Genomic DNA, 17569 nt, shown 5'->3' on the forward strand with positions numbered 1-17569 from the left:
CATTCCATCTAGGCAGCACTCTCCTTTTCAGGTATTCCATCCCTCTTTATCCCACTATTAATTCTGTCCTCCTACAAATTTACCTCAAAGTCAGTTCGCACGCGAATTAAAATAGGATATTAAATACTTGCTCAGTTATATACATATGCGGGCAAGTAGCACTGTGGATCAAATTGGAAACTCACTCCCTTTACCGACGAAAAAATGAGCCGGAACCAGCGCGTGCCCCACTTGAAGCTACACCCACCATCTTTCGCTGCTGCTAGAATCATTCGTGATATGCTACACACATTCTTAAGGATGCCCACCACATTCACGAGTACAAAGGACACCTTCCTCTATCATCATTTATTCGTGAAAAGGAGATGATATTTTAATTATTACCTCCCACATCTACTGCAAGAGTCTACGTCTTTCGCCGTATCATTCCCAACAAAATCCAAGACGCAGCTTTTTATGTTATGAGGATCATTCGGAGCCGTCGTGGGACGACGTCAAGACGAATCTTATTCGAAATTTTGGCGTAAAGGAGTCTTTTAATTAACTTTATTAAGAAGCGTTTATGCTTAGTAACAAAAACGATGGTACTATCGAGGTATCAAATATTTTCCTCTTTGAGCCACTATCGACAGTTTTTTGTCACTATCGATGGTGCTGGGCAATTTTCACATCACTTACATTTCGCGAAAGTTGACAACAAGTTAAACATTGTATTTCTATTAATAAAACTGCATTCTAGGCTAGCTTAAACCCGCAACAGCGACAGAGTCGGATCGCATGTCCGGAAGGGTCTCGCTTATGGCGACTAATGTTGATATACTCCTATTTTTGAAAAGGAATTTATGGATAGAGTAATTTGTTTTTACTTTGATATGGTTTATTAATTTTTAGTTGCACTTATAGAATTAAGCACAAAATTTGATATGAAATATACATTCGAAATTTCTTAAAATTTTAATTTTTATAAAGAGCATCCAAAAACGATACTATTGATACTATCGAAATTTCTCTCTGAAAACATCGAAAATATCGAATGGCGCGACCATTGTAAGTTTCCCATCTCTATTTCTTGCATTCAATAAAATATGTAGAATTTATTTGATTATACTTTTCGATTTCTTGAATTTTTCATATCTTGTTTGTTGAAGCATGATATTAAGGTACTATGCGCTGTGAATTTAATTTATTTCCTCTCCCATTTAAATGTAAATAATTTGAAATGTTAAAATATTATCAATATATCGATAATTATATTGATATTTTCAGATATTTTTTGAAAAAAGCACCAACGATACGATATTTAAAAAAAAATCGACAGCCCTGACTTTGTAAATCGGAAAATGAAGAAGACGAGAACATTCTAATTCGGTGTTTCTGAAAATAAGAGGTATTCTTTTAACATTTTGGAACCGTCTGAATCCTTAAATTATTATAACATCTCCTTTGAGTACAAAATGGTAGTGCTACAATAGTGACGACTTCTCAAAGTAACATTTGCAAAGGCCCGGGGTAATAGCAAAGAGTATGTCATGCAAACAATTCTGTCGAGTGTAAGTTTTAAATAAATTAAGCATCGCCTTTTTTTATATCAGTATCATGAAAAACAAGAATCTTTTGGTGATCATATAAAAACTCGATACGTTTCATAAAGAATCACTTTCATATATTTTTCCGTTAATTTTCAGTTCTTTTATTATATTAAAAGATTCTTTTCCTCGAATTTGCCGTTTATGGTTTTTTTTTTTACTTACTTTAATGTTTTTTAGTTTTTATGTCGTAAACTGTAGAGTGAAAGAATATACTATATTTATTGGAAAGTATGTAACAGGTAGAAAAGAGCGTTTCCTCACCCATAAGAACAAAATATATCCTAAAGTGTCTTGTTTTATAAATATCTATAGATTTACCTATCGACTGCCACGACCGCTCTAACGCTCTACAATAACAAACGCTTAAATATCTCTGCCATACATTAAATTAGCTGTTAGGTGAAGCTTTACAAAATTTCCTTGCTGCTTTTGCTCCTTTAAGCTGAATAACAGGTCTTAGTCGAGGCACTCATCTAAAGCTTTCTGTTTTGTTATTTATGTTTTTCACTTTTGTGATTACTTTGTTTTCAAGTTTTTCAATGTAATTAATGTAAATAATAATATTGTTTAAATAATAATAATAATATATTATTATATTAATAATATATAATATTGTTTAAAAAACATTAGTTTATTTCTGTTGTTAGTGGTTGATTTTAAAATATTTTATTGTTTGTTACTTGTTACTTTCTTTTAATTAACTAATGTTTTAAATTTAATAGATTGTTGAAAGTACTCTGTTCTTGCTCTTGCAAAATGAAACATTTTAAATTCTCTTCAATTCCGAAAATAAAGTTTAACTCGGGAATACCCTTGTGAACGCACGCGAGTTATTCAGTCAAATCTTTCCCTCTCTGTCTCTCTTCGCCTACATTCAACAGTGAGAACTTATTATCTCTCTTGATTATAAGTGAGTGAGATCTAAGTAAGACGTGAGACAAGCAACTACATAAAGTTAAATAAACAATTTTATATAATTTTATACTAAAAAATTAAAAATGTTATTTATATCTAATTAAATGTTAACAGAGTTATGTTAACAAAATTGGCGCAGTCGAAGGAGTAACCAAAAACATTAAAATTTACACTTAAATGCAGTATTGGGCGATTTTGTGCTTGTGCTAATCCCTAATCGTTTTGTTAAAACATACCGGCTTTGACAAAGAGATACGCAAAAGTGTGTACAGAAAAATAAAAACCTGCTAAGTGTTTTTGTGCATCGGATCTCTTCAGCTCCAAAATAAAAGTATCCCGGGGAAAGCCTCTCGGAATTCCGAAGGGACATGTCCTGGCGCACGGGGGAACTCCCCGGGACGACCCATTGTATATTTACCTTTTCAAACTTTGAGCTTTGAGGGATTTCCTCACGCCACTTTCTGGTAACGGAACCAGAATTTGTTGGGTTATATTATAAAACCTATAAAAAATGTAAAAAAAAAGGGGACGTTCTTTAAACGTGGATCAACGCACAACATCTTCAACTAATTTTATATATTATTTTTTTCCAAGAAATATCACTTTAATTCAAAAATTTTAATGTCTCGCAGCGCACAATTTAAATAACTGCTGCTCCTCTTTTCATAACTCAAACAGAATGTACCAGGTCTTCTTCTTCTTTTGGTTTCTTTCTAAACATAACGGAGAGACGCAAAAGAGAGCACTGGCCGAATGTTGCTCTCTGAGAGCCGAGGGCAGGCAGATTATAAGACACAGAAAGAGAGGGTAATATCCGAAGATCTGCCTCTTTTTTTGTCGAAAGTCTTCTACGCTGCTCCGAATTCTCTGCAAAAAAACCAAACAGTTTTTGCGCTCGGACATGTCCCGGCGACTGGACTGCAGAACTGAAGGGATATTTGCTGCATCTTGTACAACTTCGTGTTTAGCCTAGAACCATCTTGTGCATGTTCTATGCAGTGTGCCGGCACTGGGCTCTTTACTCATCTCTCGATTGCAAACGATTTTACGTTATCGTTTGTAGGGCGCTTATCGAGATACTCCTTCTGGTGATTCCTGTTTTCCTGGAATCGTGCGAAATTCTTGGAAGTCGTGGTACTCCTTCTCTTGACTCCAGTTTTCCTAGAAAAAAGTCCCTCAAGCGCAACAAGTTGAGATACTACTTCCCTTGGCTCCAGTTTTCCTGGAAAACGTCTCTAAACAAGAAACTTCTCAGAAGTCGAGTTACTCCTTCTCGTGGTTTCAGTTTTCCTGGAAAAAGTCTCTAAGCGAATCAACGTGATCATCAGCATCGAAGAAACTTCTCAGAAGTCGAGTTACTCCTTCTCGTGGTTTCAGTTTTCCTGGAAATTTCTTTACTAATGGAAGCTTGCATCAATGAAGACGGTTGGGAGTTAGGCGTATGTCAAAGGGATCACCAACCTCTGTCAGGTTATGCGACACACATACATCAGCTGTTGCCATTCCATCTAGGCAGCACTCTCCTTTTCAGGTATTCCATCCCTCTTTATCCCACTATTAATTCTGTCCTCCTACAAATTTACCTCAAAGTCAGTTCGCACGCGAATTAAAATAGGATATTAAATACTTGCTCAGTTATATACATATGCGGGCAAGTAGCACTGTGGATCAAATTGGAAACTCACTCCCTTTACCGACGAAAAAATGAGCCGGAACCAGCGCGTGCCCCACTTGAAGCTACACCCACCATCTTTCGCTGCTGCTAGAATCATTCGTGATATGCTACACACATTCTTAAGGATGCCCACCACATTCACGAGTACAAAGGACACCTTCCTCTATCATCATTTATTCGTGAAAAGGAGATGATATTTTAATTATTACCTCCCACATCTACTGCAAGAGTCTACGTCTTTCGCCGTATCATTCCCAACAAAATCCAAGGCGCAGCTTTTCATGTTATGAGGATCATTCGGAGCCGTCGTGGGACGACGTCAAGACGAATCTTATTCGAAATTTTGGCGTAAAGGAGTCTTTTAATTAACTTTATTAAGAAGCGTTTATGCTTAGTAACAAAAACGATGGTACTATCGAGGTATCAAATATTTTCCTCTTTGAGCCACTATCGACAGTTTTTTGTCACTATCGATGGTGCTGGGCAATTTTCACATCACTTACATTTCGCGAAAGTTGACAACAAGTTAAACATTGTATTTCTATTAATAAAACTGCATTCTAGGCTAGCTTAAACCCGCAACAGCGACAGAGTCGGATCGCATGTCCGGAAGGGTCTCGCTTATGGCGACTAATGTTGATATACTCCTTTTTTTTGAAAAGGAATTTATGGATAGAGTAATTTGTTTTTACTTTGATATGGTTTATTAATTTTTAGTTGCACTTATAGAATTAAGCACAAAATATGATATGAAATATACATTCGAAATTTCTTAAAATTTTAATTTTTATAAAGAGCATCCAAAAACGATACTATTGATACTATCGAAATTTCTCTCTGAAAACATCGAAAATATCGAATGGCGCAACCATTGTAAGTTTCCCATCTCTATTTCTTGCATTCAATAAAATATGTAGAATTTATTTGATTATACTTTTCGATTTCTTGAATTTTTCATATCTTGTTTGTTGAAGCATGATATTAAGGTACTATGCGCTGTGAATTTAATTTATTTCCTCTCCCATTTAAATGTAAATAATTTGAAATGTTAAAATATTATCAATATATCGATAATTATATTGATATTTTCAGATATTTTTTGAAAAAAGCACCAACGATCCGATATTTAAAAAAAAATCGACAGCCCTGACTTTATAAACCGGAAAATGAAGAAGACGAGAACATTCTAATTCGGTGTTTCTGAAAATAAGAGGTATTCTTTTAACATTTTGGAACCGTCTGAATCCTTAAATTATTATAACATCTCCTTTGAGTACAAAATGGTAGTCCTACAATAGTGACGACTTCTCAAGGTAACATTTGCAAAGGCCCGGGGTAATAGCAAAGAGTGTGTCATGCAAACAATTCTGTCGAGTGTAAGTTTTAAATAAATTAAGCATCGCCTTTTTTTATATCAGTATCATGAAAAACAAGAATCTTTTGGTGATCATATAAAAAACTCGATACGTTTCATAAAGAATCACTTCCATATATTTTTCCGTTAATTTTCAGTCCTTTTTTTATATTAAAAGATTTTTTTCCTCTTTTATGGTTTTTTTTGATTTACTTTAATGTTTTTTAGTTTTTATGTCGTTAACTGTAGAGTGAAAGAGTATACTATATTCATTGGAAAGTATGTAACAGGTAGAAAAGAGCGTTTCCTCACCCATAAGAACAAAATATATCCTAAAGTGTCTTGTTTTATAAATATCTATCGATTTACCTATCGACTGCCACGACCGCTCTAACGCTCTACAATAACAAACGCTTAAATATCTCTGCCATACATTAAATTAGCTGTTAGGTGGAGCTTTACAAAATTTCCTTGCTGCTTTTGCTCCTTTAAGCTGAATAACAGGTCTTAGTCGAGGCACTCATCTAAAGCTTTCTGTTTTGTTATTTATGTTTTTCACTTTTGTGATTACTTTGTTTTCAAGTTTTTCAATGTAATTAATGTAAATAATAATATACATAATATTGTTTAAAAAACATTAGTTTATTTCTGTTGTTAGTGGTTGATTTTAAAATATTTTATTGTTTGTTACTTGTTACTTTCTTTTAATTAACTAATGTTTTAAATTTAATAGATTGTTGAAAGTACTCTGTTCTTGGTCTTGCAAAATGAAACATTTTAAATTCTCTTCAATTCCGAAAATAAAGTTTAACTCGGGAATACCCTTGTGAACGCACGCGAGTTATTCAGTCAAATCTTTCCCTCTCTGTCTCTCTTCGCCTACATTCAACAGTGAGAACTTATTATCTCTCTTGATTATAAGTGAGTGAGATCTAAGTAAGACGTGAGACAAGCAACTACATAAAGTTAAATAAACAATTTTATACGAACTAAAAAATTAAAAATGTTATTTATATCTAATTAAATGTTAACAGAGTTATGTTAACAAAATTGGCGCAGTCGACGGAGTAACCAAAAACATTAAAATTTCCACTTAAATGCAGTATTGGGCGATTTTGTGCTTGTGCTAATCCCATATATACTTACCTCGGTCAAAAGACACATAAACTGAAAAGGTTCATTTTGTTAAAACATACCGGCTTTGACAAAGAGATACGCAAAAGTGTGTACAGAAAAATAAAAACCTGCTAAGTGTTTTTGTGCATCGGATCTCTTCAGCTCCAAAATAAAAGTATCCCGGGGAAAGCCTCTCGGAATTCCGAAGGGACATGTCCTGGCGCACGGGGGAACTCCCCGGGACGACCCATTGTATATTTACCTTTTCAAACTTTGAGCTTTGAGGGATTTCCTCACGCCACTTTCTGGTAACGGAACCAGAATTTGTTGGGTTATATTATAAAACCTATAAAAAATGTAAAAAAAAGGGGACGTTCTTTAAACGTGGATCAACGCACAACATCTTCAACTAATTTTATATATTATTTTTTTCCAAGAAATATCACTTTAATTCAAAAATTTTAATGTCTCGCAGCGCACAATTTAAATAACTGCTGCTCCTCTTTTCATAACTCAAACAGAATGTACCAGGTCTTCTTCTTCTTTTGGTTTCTTTCTAAACATAACGGAGAGACGCAAAAGAGAGCACTGGCCGAATGTTGCTCTCTGAGAGCCGAGGGCAGGCAGATTATAAGACACAGAAAGAGAGGGTAATATCCGAAGATCTGCCTCTTTTTTTGTCGAAAGTCTTCTACGCTGCTCCGAATTCTCTGCAAAAAAACCAAACAGTTTTTGCGCTCGGACATGTCCCGGCGACTGGACTGCAGAACTGAAGGGATATTTGCTGCATCTTGTACAACTTCGTGTTTAGCCTAGAACCATCTTGTGCATGTTCTATGCAGTGTGCCGGCACTGGGCTCTTTACTCATCTCTCGATTGCAAACGATTTTACGTTATCGTTTGTAGGGCGCTTATCGAGATACTCCTTCTGGTGATTCCTGTTTTCCTGGAATCGTGCGAAATTCTTGGAAGTCGTGGTACTCCTTCTCTTGACTCCAGTTTTCCTAGAAAAAAGTCCCTCAAGCGCAACAAGTTGAGATACTACTTCCCTTGGCTCCAGTTTTCCTGGAAAACGTCTCTAAACAAGAAACTTCTCAGAAGTCGAGTTACTCCTTCTCGTGGTTTCAGTTTTCCTGGAAAAAGTCTCTAAGCGAATCAACGTGATCATCAGCATCGAAGAAACTTCTCAGAAGTCGAGTTACTCCTTCTCGTGGTTTCAGTTTTCCTGGAAATTTCTTTACTAATGGAAGCTTGCATCAATGAAGACGGTTGGGAGTTAGGCGTATGTCAAAGGGATCACCAACCTCTGTCAGGTTATGCGACACACATACATCAGCTGTTGCCATTCCATCTAGGCAGCACTCTCCTTTTCAGGTATTCCATCCCTCTTTATCCCACTATTAATTCTGTCCTCCTACAAATTTACCTCAAAGTCAGTTCGCACGCGAATTAAAATAGGATATTAAATACTTGCTCAGTTATATACATATGCGGGCAAGTAGCACTGTGGATCAAATTGGAAACTCACTCCCTTTACCGACGAAAAAATGAGCCGGAACCAGCGCGTGCCCCACTTGAAGCTACACCCACCATCTTTCGCTGCTGCTAGAATCATTCGTGATATGCTACACACATTCTTAAGGATGCCCACCACATTCACGAGTACAAAGGACACCTTCCTCTATCATCATTTATTCGTGAAAAGGAGATGATATTTTAATTATTACCTCCCACATCTACTGCAAGAGTCTACGTCTTTCGCCGTATCATTCCCAACAAAATCCAAGACGCAGCTTTTTATGTTATGAGGATCATTCGGAGCCGTCGTGGGACGACGTCAAGACGAATCTTATTCGAAATTTTGGCGTAAAGGAGTCTTTTAATTAACTTTATTAAGAAGCGTTTATGCTTAGTAACAAAAACGATGGTACTATCGAGGTATCAAATATTTTCCTCTTTGAGCCACTATCGACAGTTTTTTGTCACTATCGATGGTGCTGGGCAATTTTCACATCACTTACATTTCGCGAAAGTTGACAACAAGTTAAACATTGTATTTCTATTAATAAAACTGCATTCTAGGCTAGCTTAAACCCGCAACAGCGACAGAGTCGGATCGCATGTCCGGAAGGGTCTCGCTTATGGCGACTAATGTTGATATACTCCTATTTTTGAAAAGGAATTTATGGATAGAGTAATTTGTTTTTACTTTGATATGGTTTATTAATTTTTAGTTGCACTTATAGAATTAAGCACAAAATATGATATGAAATATACATTCGAAATTTCTTAAAATTTTAATTTTTATAAAGAGCATCCAAAAACGATACTATTGATACTATCGAAATTTCTCTCTGAAAACATCGAAAATAACGAATGGCGCGACCATTGTAAGTTTCCCATCTCTATTTCTTGCATTCAATAAAATATGTAGAATTTATTTGATTATACTTTTCGATTTCTTGAATTTTTCATATCTTGTTTGTTGAAGCATGATATTAAGGTACTATGCGCTGTGAATTTAATTTATTTCCTCTCCCATTTAAATGTAAATAATTTGAAATGTTAAAATATTATCAATATATCGATAATTATATTGATATTTTCAGATATTTTTTGAAAAAAGCACCAACGATCCGATATTTAAAAAAAAATCGACAGCCCTGACTTTATAAACCGGAAAATGAAGAAGACGAGAACATTCTAATTCGGTGTTTCTGAAAATAAGAGGTATTCTTTTAACATTTTGGAACCGTCTGAATCCTTAAATTATTATAACATCTCCTTTGAGTACAAAATGGTAGTCCTACAATAGTGACGACTTCTCAAGGTAACATTTGCAAAGGCCCGGGGTAATAGCAAAGAGTGTGTCATGCAAACAATTCTGTCGAGTGTAAGTTTTAAATAAATTAAGCATCGCCTTTTTTTATATCAGTATCATGAAAAACAAGAATCTTTTGGTGATCATATAAAAAACTCGATACGTTTCATAAAGAATCACTTCCATATATTTTTCCGTTAATTTTCAGTCCTTTTTTTATATTAAAAGATTTTTTTCCTCTTTTATGGTTTTTTTTGATTTACTTTAATGTTTTTTAGTTTTTATGTCGTTAACTGTAGAGTGAAAGAGTATACTATATTCATTGGAAAGTATGTAACAGGTAGAAAAGAGCGTTTCCTCACCCATAAGAACAAAATATATCCTAAAGTGTCTTGTTTTATAAATATCTATCGATTTACCTATCGACTGCCACGACCGCTCTAACGCTCTACAATAACAAACGCTTAAATATCTCTGCCATACATTAAATTAGCTGTTAGGTGGTGCTTTACAAAATTTCCTTGCTGCTTTTGCTCCTTTAAGCTGAATAACATGTCAAGACACTCATCTAAAGCTTTCTGTTTCGTTATTTATGTTTTTCACTTTTGTGATTACTTTGTTTTCAAGTTTTTCAATGTAATTAATGTAAATAATAATATACATAATATTGTTTAAAAAACATTAGTTTATTTCTGTTGTTAGTGGTTGATTTTAAATTATTTCATTGTTTGTTACTTGTTACTTTCTTTTAATTAACTAATGTTTTAAATTTAATAGATTGTTGAAAGTACTCTGTTCTTGGTCTTGCAAAATGAAACATTTTAAATTCTCTTCAATTCCGAAAATAAAGTTTAACTCGGGAATACCCTTGTGAACGCACGCGAGTTATTCAGTCAAATCTTTCCCTCTCTGTCTCTCTTCGCCTACATTCAACAGTGAGAACTTATTATCTCTCTTGATTATAAGTGAGTGAGATCTAAGTAAGACGTGAGACAAGCAACTACATAAAGTTAAATAAACAATTTTATACGAACTAAAAAATTAAAAATGTTATTTATATCTAATTAAATGTTAATAGAGTTATGTTAACAAAATTGGCGCAGTCGACGGAGTAACCAAAAACATTAAAATTTCCACTTAAATGCAGTATTGGGCGATTTTGTGCTTGTGCTAATCCCATATATACTTACCTCGGTCAAAGGACACATAAACTGAAAAGGTTCGTTTTGTTAAAACATACCGGCTTTGACAAAGAGATACGCAAAAGTGTGTACAGAAAAATAAAAACCTACTAAGTGTTTTTGTGCATCGGATCTCTTCAGCTCCAAAATAAAAGTATCCCGGGGAAAGCCTCTCGGAACTCCGAAGGGACATGTCCTGGCGCACGGGGGAACTCCCCGGGACGCCCCATTGTATATTTACCTTTTCAAACTGCTTTGAGGGATTTCCTCACGCCACTTTCTGGTAACGGAACCAGAATTTGTTGGGATATATTATAAAACCTATAAAAAATGTAAAAAAAAAGGGGACGTTCTTTAAACGTGGATCAACGCACAACATCTTCAACTAATTTTATATATTATTTTTTTCCAAGAAATATCACTTTAATTCAAAAATTTTAATGTCTCGCAGCGCACAATTTAAATAACTGCTGCTCCTCTTTTCATAACTCAAACAGAATGTACCAGGTCTTCTTCTTCTTTTGGTTTCTTTCTAAACATAACGGAGAGACGCAAAAGAGAGCACTAGCCGAATGTTGCTCTCTGAGAGCCGAGGGCAGGCAGATTATAAGACACAGAAAGAGAGGGTAATATCCGAAGATCTGCCTCTTTTTTTGTCGAAATTCTCTCTGTTTAACCTAGAACCATCTTGTGCATGTTCTATGCAGTGTGCCGGCACTGGGCTCTTTACTCATCTCGCGATTGCAAACGATTTGACGTTATCGTTTGTAGGGCGCTTATCGAGATACTCCTTCTGGTGATTCCTGTTTTCCTGGAATCGTGCGAAATTCTTGGAAGTCGTGGTACTCCTTCTCGTGACTCCAGATTTCCTAGAAAAAAGTCCCTAAAGCGCAACAACGTGATCGTCAGCGTCGAGGAAAATTCTTGGAAGTTGAGATACTACTTCCCTTGGCTCCAGTTTTCATGGAAAACGTCTCTAAACAAGAAACTTCTCAGAAGTCGAGTTACTCCTTCTCGTGGTTTCAGTTTTCCTGGAAAAAGTCTCTAAGCGAATCAACGTGATCATCAGCGTCAAAGAAACTTCTCAGAAGTCGAGTTACTCCTTCTCGTGGTTTCAGTTTTCTTGGAAATTTCTTTACTAATGGAAGCTTGCATCAATGAAGACGGTTGGGAGTTAGGCGTATTTTAAAGGGATCACCAACCTCTGTCAGGTTATGCGACACACATACATCAGCTGTTGCCATTCCATCTAGGCAGCACTCTCCTTTTCAGGTATTCCATCCCTTTTTATCCCACTATTAATTCTGTCCTTCTACAAATTTACCTCAAAGTCAGTGCGCACGCGAATTAAAATAGGATATTAAATACTTGCTCAGTTATATACATATGCGGGCAAGTAGCACTGTGGATCAAATTGGAAACTCACTCCCTTTACCGACGAAAAATGAGCCGGAACCAGCGCGTGCCCCACTTGAAGCTACACCCACCATCTTTCGCTGCTGCTAGAATCATTCGTGATATGCTACACGTTTGGGGACATTCTTAAGGATGCCCACCACATTCACGAGTACAAAGGACACCTTCCTCTATCATCATTTATTCGTGAAAAGGAGATGATATTTTATTTATTACCTCCCACATCTACTGCAAGAGTCTACGTCTTTCGCCGTATCATTCCCAACAAAATCCAAGGCGCAGCTTTTCATGTTATGATGATCATTCGGAGCCGTCGTGGGACGACGTCAAGACGATTCTTATTCGAAATTTTGGCGTAAAGGAGTCTTTTAATTAACTTTATCAAGAAGCGTTTATGCTTAGTAACAAAAACGACGGTACTATCGAGGTATCAAATATTTACCTCTTTGAGCCACTATAGACAGTTTTTTGTCATTATCGATGGTGCTGGGCAATTTTCACATCACTTACATTTCGCGAAAGTTGACAACAAGTTAAACATTGAATTTCTATTAATAAAACTGCATTCTAGGCTAGCTTAAACCCGCAACAGGGACAGAGTCGGATCGCATGTCCGGAAGGGTCTCGCTTATGGCGAACAATGTTGATGTACTCCTATTTTTGAAAAGGAATTTATGGATAGAGTAATTTGTTTTTATGTTTTTTGTTTTCCTCATGAATTAATCTCTGTTTTATTTAAAAATGATAATTACTTTGATATGGTTTATTAATTTTTAGTTGCACTTATAGAATTAAGCACAAAATATGATATGAAATATACATTCGAAATTTCTTAAAATTTTAATTTTTATAAAGAGCATCCAAAAACAATACTATTGATACTATCGAAATTTCTCTCTGAAAACATCGAAAATATCGATTGTCGCGACCATTGTTAGTTTCCCAGCTCTATTTCTTGCATTCAATAAAATATGTAGAATTTATTTGATAATACTTTTCGATTTCTTGAATTTTTCATATCTTATTTGTTGAAGCATGATATTAAGGTACTATGCGCTGTGAATTTAATTTATTTTCTCTTCCATTTAAATGTAAATAATTTGAAATGTAAAAATATTATCAACCAACGATACGATATTTAAAAAAAAGACGAGAACATTCTAAATCGGTGTTTCTGAAAATAAGAGGTATTCTTTTAACATTTTGGAACCGTCTGAATCCTTAAATTATTATAACATCTCCTTTGAGTACAAAATGGTAGTCCTACAATAGTGACGACTTCTCAAGGTAACATTTGCAAAGGCCCGGGGTAATAGCAAAGAGTATGTCATGCAAACAATTCTGTCGAGTGTAAGTTTTAAATAAATTAAGCATCGCCTTTTTTTTATATCAGTATCATGAAAAATAAGAATCTTTTGGTGATCATATAAAAAACTCGATACGTTTCATAAAGAATCACTTCCATATATTTTTCCGTTAATTTTCAGTTCTTTTTTTTATATAAAAGATTTTTTTCCTCTTTTATGGTTTTTTTTATTTAATTTAATGTTTTTTAGTTTTTATGTCGTTAACTGTAGAGTGAAAGAGTATAATATATTCATTGGAAAGTATGTAACAGGTAGAAAAGAGCGTTTCCTCACCCATAGGAACAAAATATATCCTAAAGTGTCTTGTTTTATAAATATCTATCGATTTACCTATCGACTGCCACGACCGCTCTAACGCTCTACAATAACAAACGCTTAAATATCTCTGCCATACATTAAATTAGCTGTTAGGTGGAGCTTTACAAAATTTCCTTGCTGCTTTTGCTCCTTTAAGCTGAATAACAGGTCTTAGTCGAGGCACTCATCTAAAGCTTTCTGTTTTGTTATTTATGTTTTTCACTTTTGTGATTACTTTGTTTTAAAGTTTTTCAATGTAATTAATGTAAATAATAATATACATAATATTGTTTAAAAAACATTAGTTTATTTCTGTTGTTAGTGGTTGATTTTAAAATATTTTATTGTTTGTTACTTGTTACTTTCTTTTAATTAACTAATGTTTTAAATTTAATAGATTGTTGAAAGTACTCTGTTCTTGCTCTTGCAAAATGAAACATTTTAAATTCTCTTCAATTCCGAAAATAAAGTTTAACTCGGGAATACCCTTGTGAACGCACGTGAGTTATTCAGTCAAATCTTTCCCTCTCTGTCTCTCTTCGCCTACATTCAACAGTGAGAACTTATTATCTCTCTTGATTATAAGTGAGTGAGATCTAAGTAAGACGTGAGACAAGCAACTACATAAAGTTAAATAAACAATTTTATACGAACTAAAAAATTAAAAATGATATTTATATCTAATTAAATGTTAACAGAGTTATGTTAACAAAATTGGCGCAGTCGACGGAGTAACCAAAAACATTAAAATTTCCACTTAAATGCAGTATTGGGCGATTTTGTGCTTGTGCTAATCCCATATATACTTACCTCGTGCAAAAGACACATAAACTGAAAAGGTTCGTTTTGTTAAAACATACCGGCTTTGACAAAGAGATACGCAAAAGTGTGTACGGAAAAATAAAAACCTACTAAGTGTTTTTGTGCATCGGATCTCTTCAGCTCCAAAATAATAGTATCCCGGGGAAAGCCTCTCGGAACCCCGAAGGGACATGTCCTGGCGCACGGGGGAACTCCCCGGGACGCCCCATTGTATATTTACCTTTTCAAACTGCTTTGAAGGATTTCCTCACGCCACTTTCTGGTAACGGAACCAGAATTTGTTGGGTTATGTTATAAAACCTATACAAAATGTAAAAAAAAAGGGGACGTTCTTTAAACGTGGATCAACGCACAACATCTTCAACTAATTTTATATATTATTTTTTTCCAAGAAATATCACTTTAATTCAAAAATTTTAATGTCTCGCAGCGCACAATTTAAATAACTGCTGCTCCTCTTTTCATAACTCAAACAGAATGTACCAGGTCTTCTTCTTCTTTTGGTTTCTTTCTAAACATAACGGAGAGACGCAAAAGAGAGCACTGGCCGAATGTTGCTCTCTGAGAGCCGAGGGCAGGCAGATTATAAGACTGGCTCTTTTTTTGTCGAAATGCTTTTGTCGGAAGTCTTCTACGCTGCTCCGAATTCTCTGCAAAAAAACAAAACAGCTTTTTGCGCTCGGACATGTCCCGGCGACTGGACTGCAGAACTGAAGGGATATTTGCTGCATCTCGTACAACTTCGTGTTTAACCTAGAACCATCTTGTGCATGTTCTATGCAGTGTGCCGGCACTGGGCTCTTTACTCATCTCTCGATTGCAAACGATTTTACGTTATCGTTTATAGGGCGCTTATCGAGATACTCCTTCTGGTGATTCCTGTTTTCCTGGAATCGTGCGAAATTCTTGGAAGTCGTGGTACTCCTTCTCGTGACTCCAGTTTTCCTAGAAAAAAGTCCCTAAAGCGCAACAACGTGATCGTCAGCGTCGAGGAAAATTCTTGGAAGTTGAGATACTACTTCCCTTGGCTCCAGTTTTCCTGGAAAACGTCTCTAAACAAGAAACTTCTCAGAAGTCGAGTTACTCCTTCTCGTGGTTTCAGTTTTCCTGGAAACAGTCGAGGTCGAGTTACTCCTTCTCGTAGTTTCAGTTTTCTTGGAAATTTCTTTACTAATGGAAGCTTGCATCAATGAAGACGGTTGGGAGTTAGGCGTATTTCAAAGGGATCACCAACCTCTGTCAGGTTATGCGACACACATACATCAGCTGTTGCCATTCCATCTAGGCAGCACTCTCCTTTTCAGGTATTCCATCCCTCTTTATCCCACTATTAATTCTGTCCTCCTACAAATTTACCTCAAAGTCAGTGCGCACGCGAATTAAAATAGGATATTAAATACTTGCTCAGTTATATACATATGCGGGCAAGTAGAACTGTGGATCAAATTGGAAACTCACTCCCTTTACCGACGAAAAAATGAGCCGGAACCAGCGCGTGCCCCACTTGAAGCTACACCCACCATCTTTCGGTGCTGCTAGAATCATTCGTGATATGCTACACGTTTGGGGACATTCTTAAGGATGCCCACCACATTCACGAGTACAAAGGACACCTTCCTCTATCATCATTTATTCGTGAAAAGGAGATGATATTTTAATTATTACCTCCCACATCTACTGCAAGAGTCTACGTCTTTCGCCGTATCATTCCCAACAAAATCCAAGGCGCAGCTTTTCATGTTATGAGGATCATTCGGAGCCGTCGTGGGACGACGTCAAGACGATTCTTATTCGAAATTTTGGCGTAAAGAAGTCTTTTAATTAACTTTATCAAGAAGCGTTTATGCTTAGTAACAAAAACGACGGTACTATGAGGTATCAAATATTTACCTCTTTGAGCCACTATAGACAGTTTTTTGTCATTATCGATGGTGCTGGGCAATTTTCACATCACTTACATTTCGCGAAAGTTGACAAAAAGTTAAACATTGAATTTCCATTAATAAAACTGCATTCTAGGCTAGCTTAAACCCGCAACAGGGACAGAGTCGGATCGCATGTCCGGAAGGGTCTCGCTTATGGCAAACAATGTTGATATACTCCTATTTTTGAAAAGGAATTTATGGATAGAGTAATTTGTTTTTATGTTCTTTGTTTTCCTCATGAATTAATCTCTGTTTTATTTAAAAATGATAATTACTTTGATATGGTTTATTAATTTTTAGTTGCACTTATAGAATTAAGCACAAAATATGATATGAAATATACATTCGAAATTTCTTAAAATTTTAATTTTTATAAAGAGCATCCAAAAACGATACTATTGATACTATCGAAATTTCTCTCTGAAAACATCGAAAATATCGATTGGCGCGACCATTGTTAGTTTCCCAGCTCTATTTCTTGCATTCAATAAAATATGTAGAATTTATTTGATAATACTTTTCGATTTCTTGAATTTTTCATATCTTGTTTGTTGAAGCATGATATTAAGGTACTATGCGCTGTGAATTTAATTTATTTCCTCTCCCATTTAAATGTAAATAATTTGAAATGTAAAAATATTATATCAATATATCGATAATTAAATTGATATTTTCAGATATTTTTTGAAAAAAGCACCAACGATACGATATTTAAAAAAAATCGAAAGCCCTGACTTTATAAACCGGAAAATGAAGAAGACGAGAACATTCTAATTCGGTGTTTCTGAAAATAAGAGGTATTCTTTTAACATTTTGGAACCGTCTGAATCCTTAAACTATTATAACATCTCCTTTGAGTACAAAATGGTAGTCCTACAATAGTGACGACTTCTCAAGGTAACATTTGCAAAGGCCCGGGGTAATAGCAAAGAGTATGTCATGCAAACAATTCTGTCGAGTGTAAGTTTTAAATAAATTAAGCATCGCCTTTTTTTATATCAGTATCATGAAAAACAAGAATCTTTTGGTGATCATATAAAAAACTCGATACGTTTCATAAAGAATCACTTCCATATATTTTTCCGTTAATT

This window comes from Drosophila biarmipes, unplaced genomic scaffold (genome assembly GCF_025231255.1).
Source record: "Drosophila biarmipes strain raj3 unplaced genomic scaffold, RU_DBia_V1.1 ptg000007l, whole genome shotgun sequence".
NCBI lineage: Eukaryota > Metazoa > Arthropoda > Insecta > Diptera > Drosophilidae > Drosophila > Drosophila biarmipes.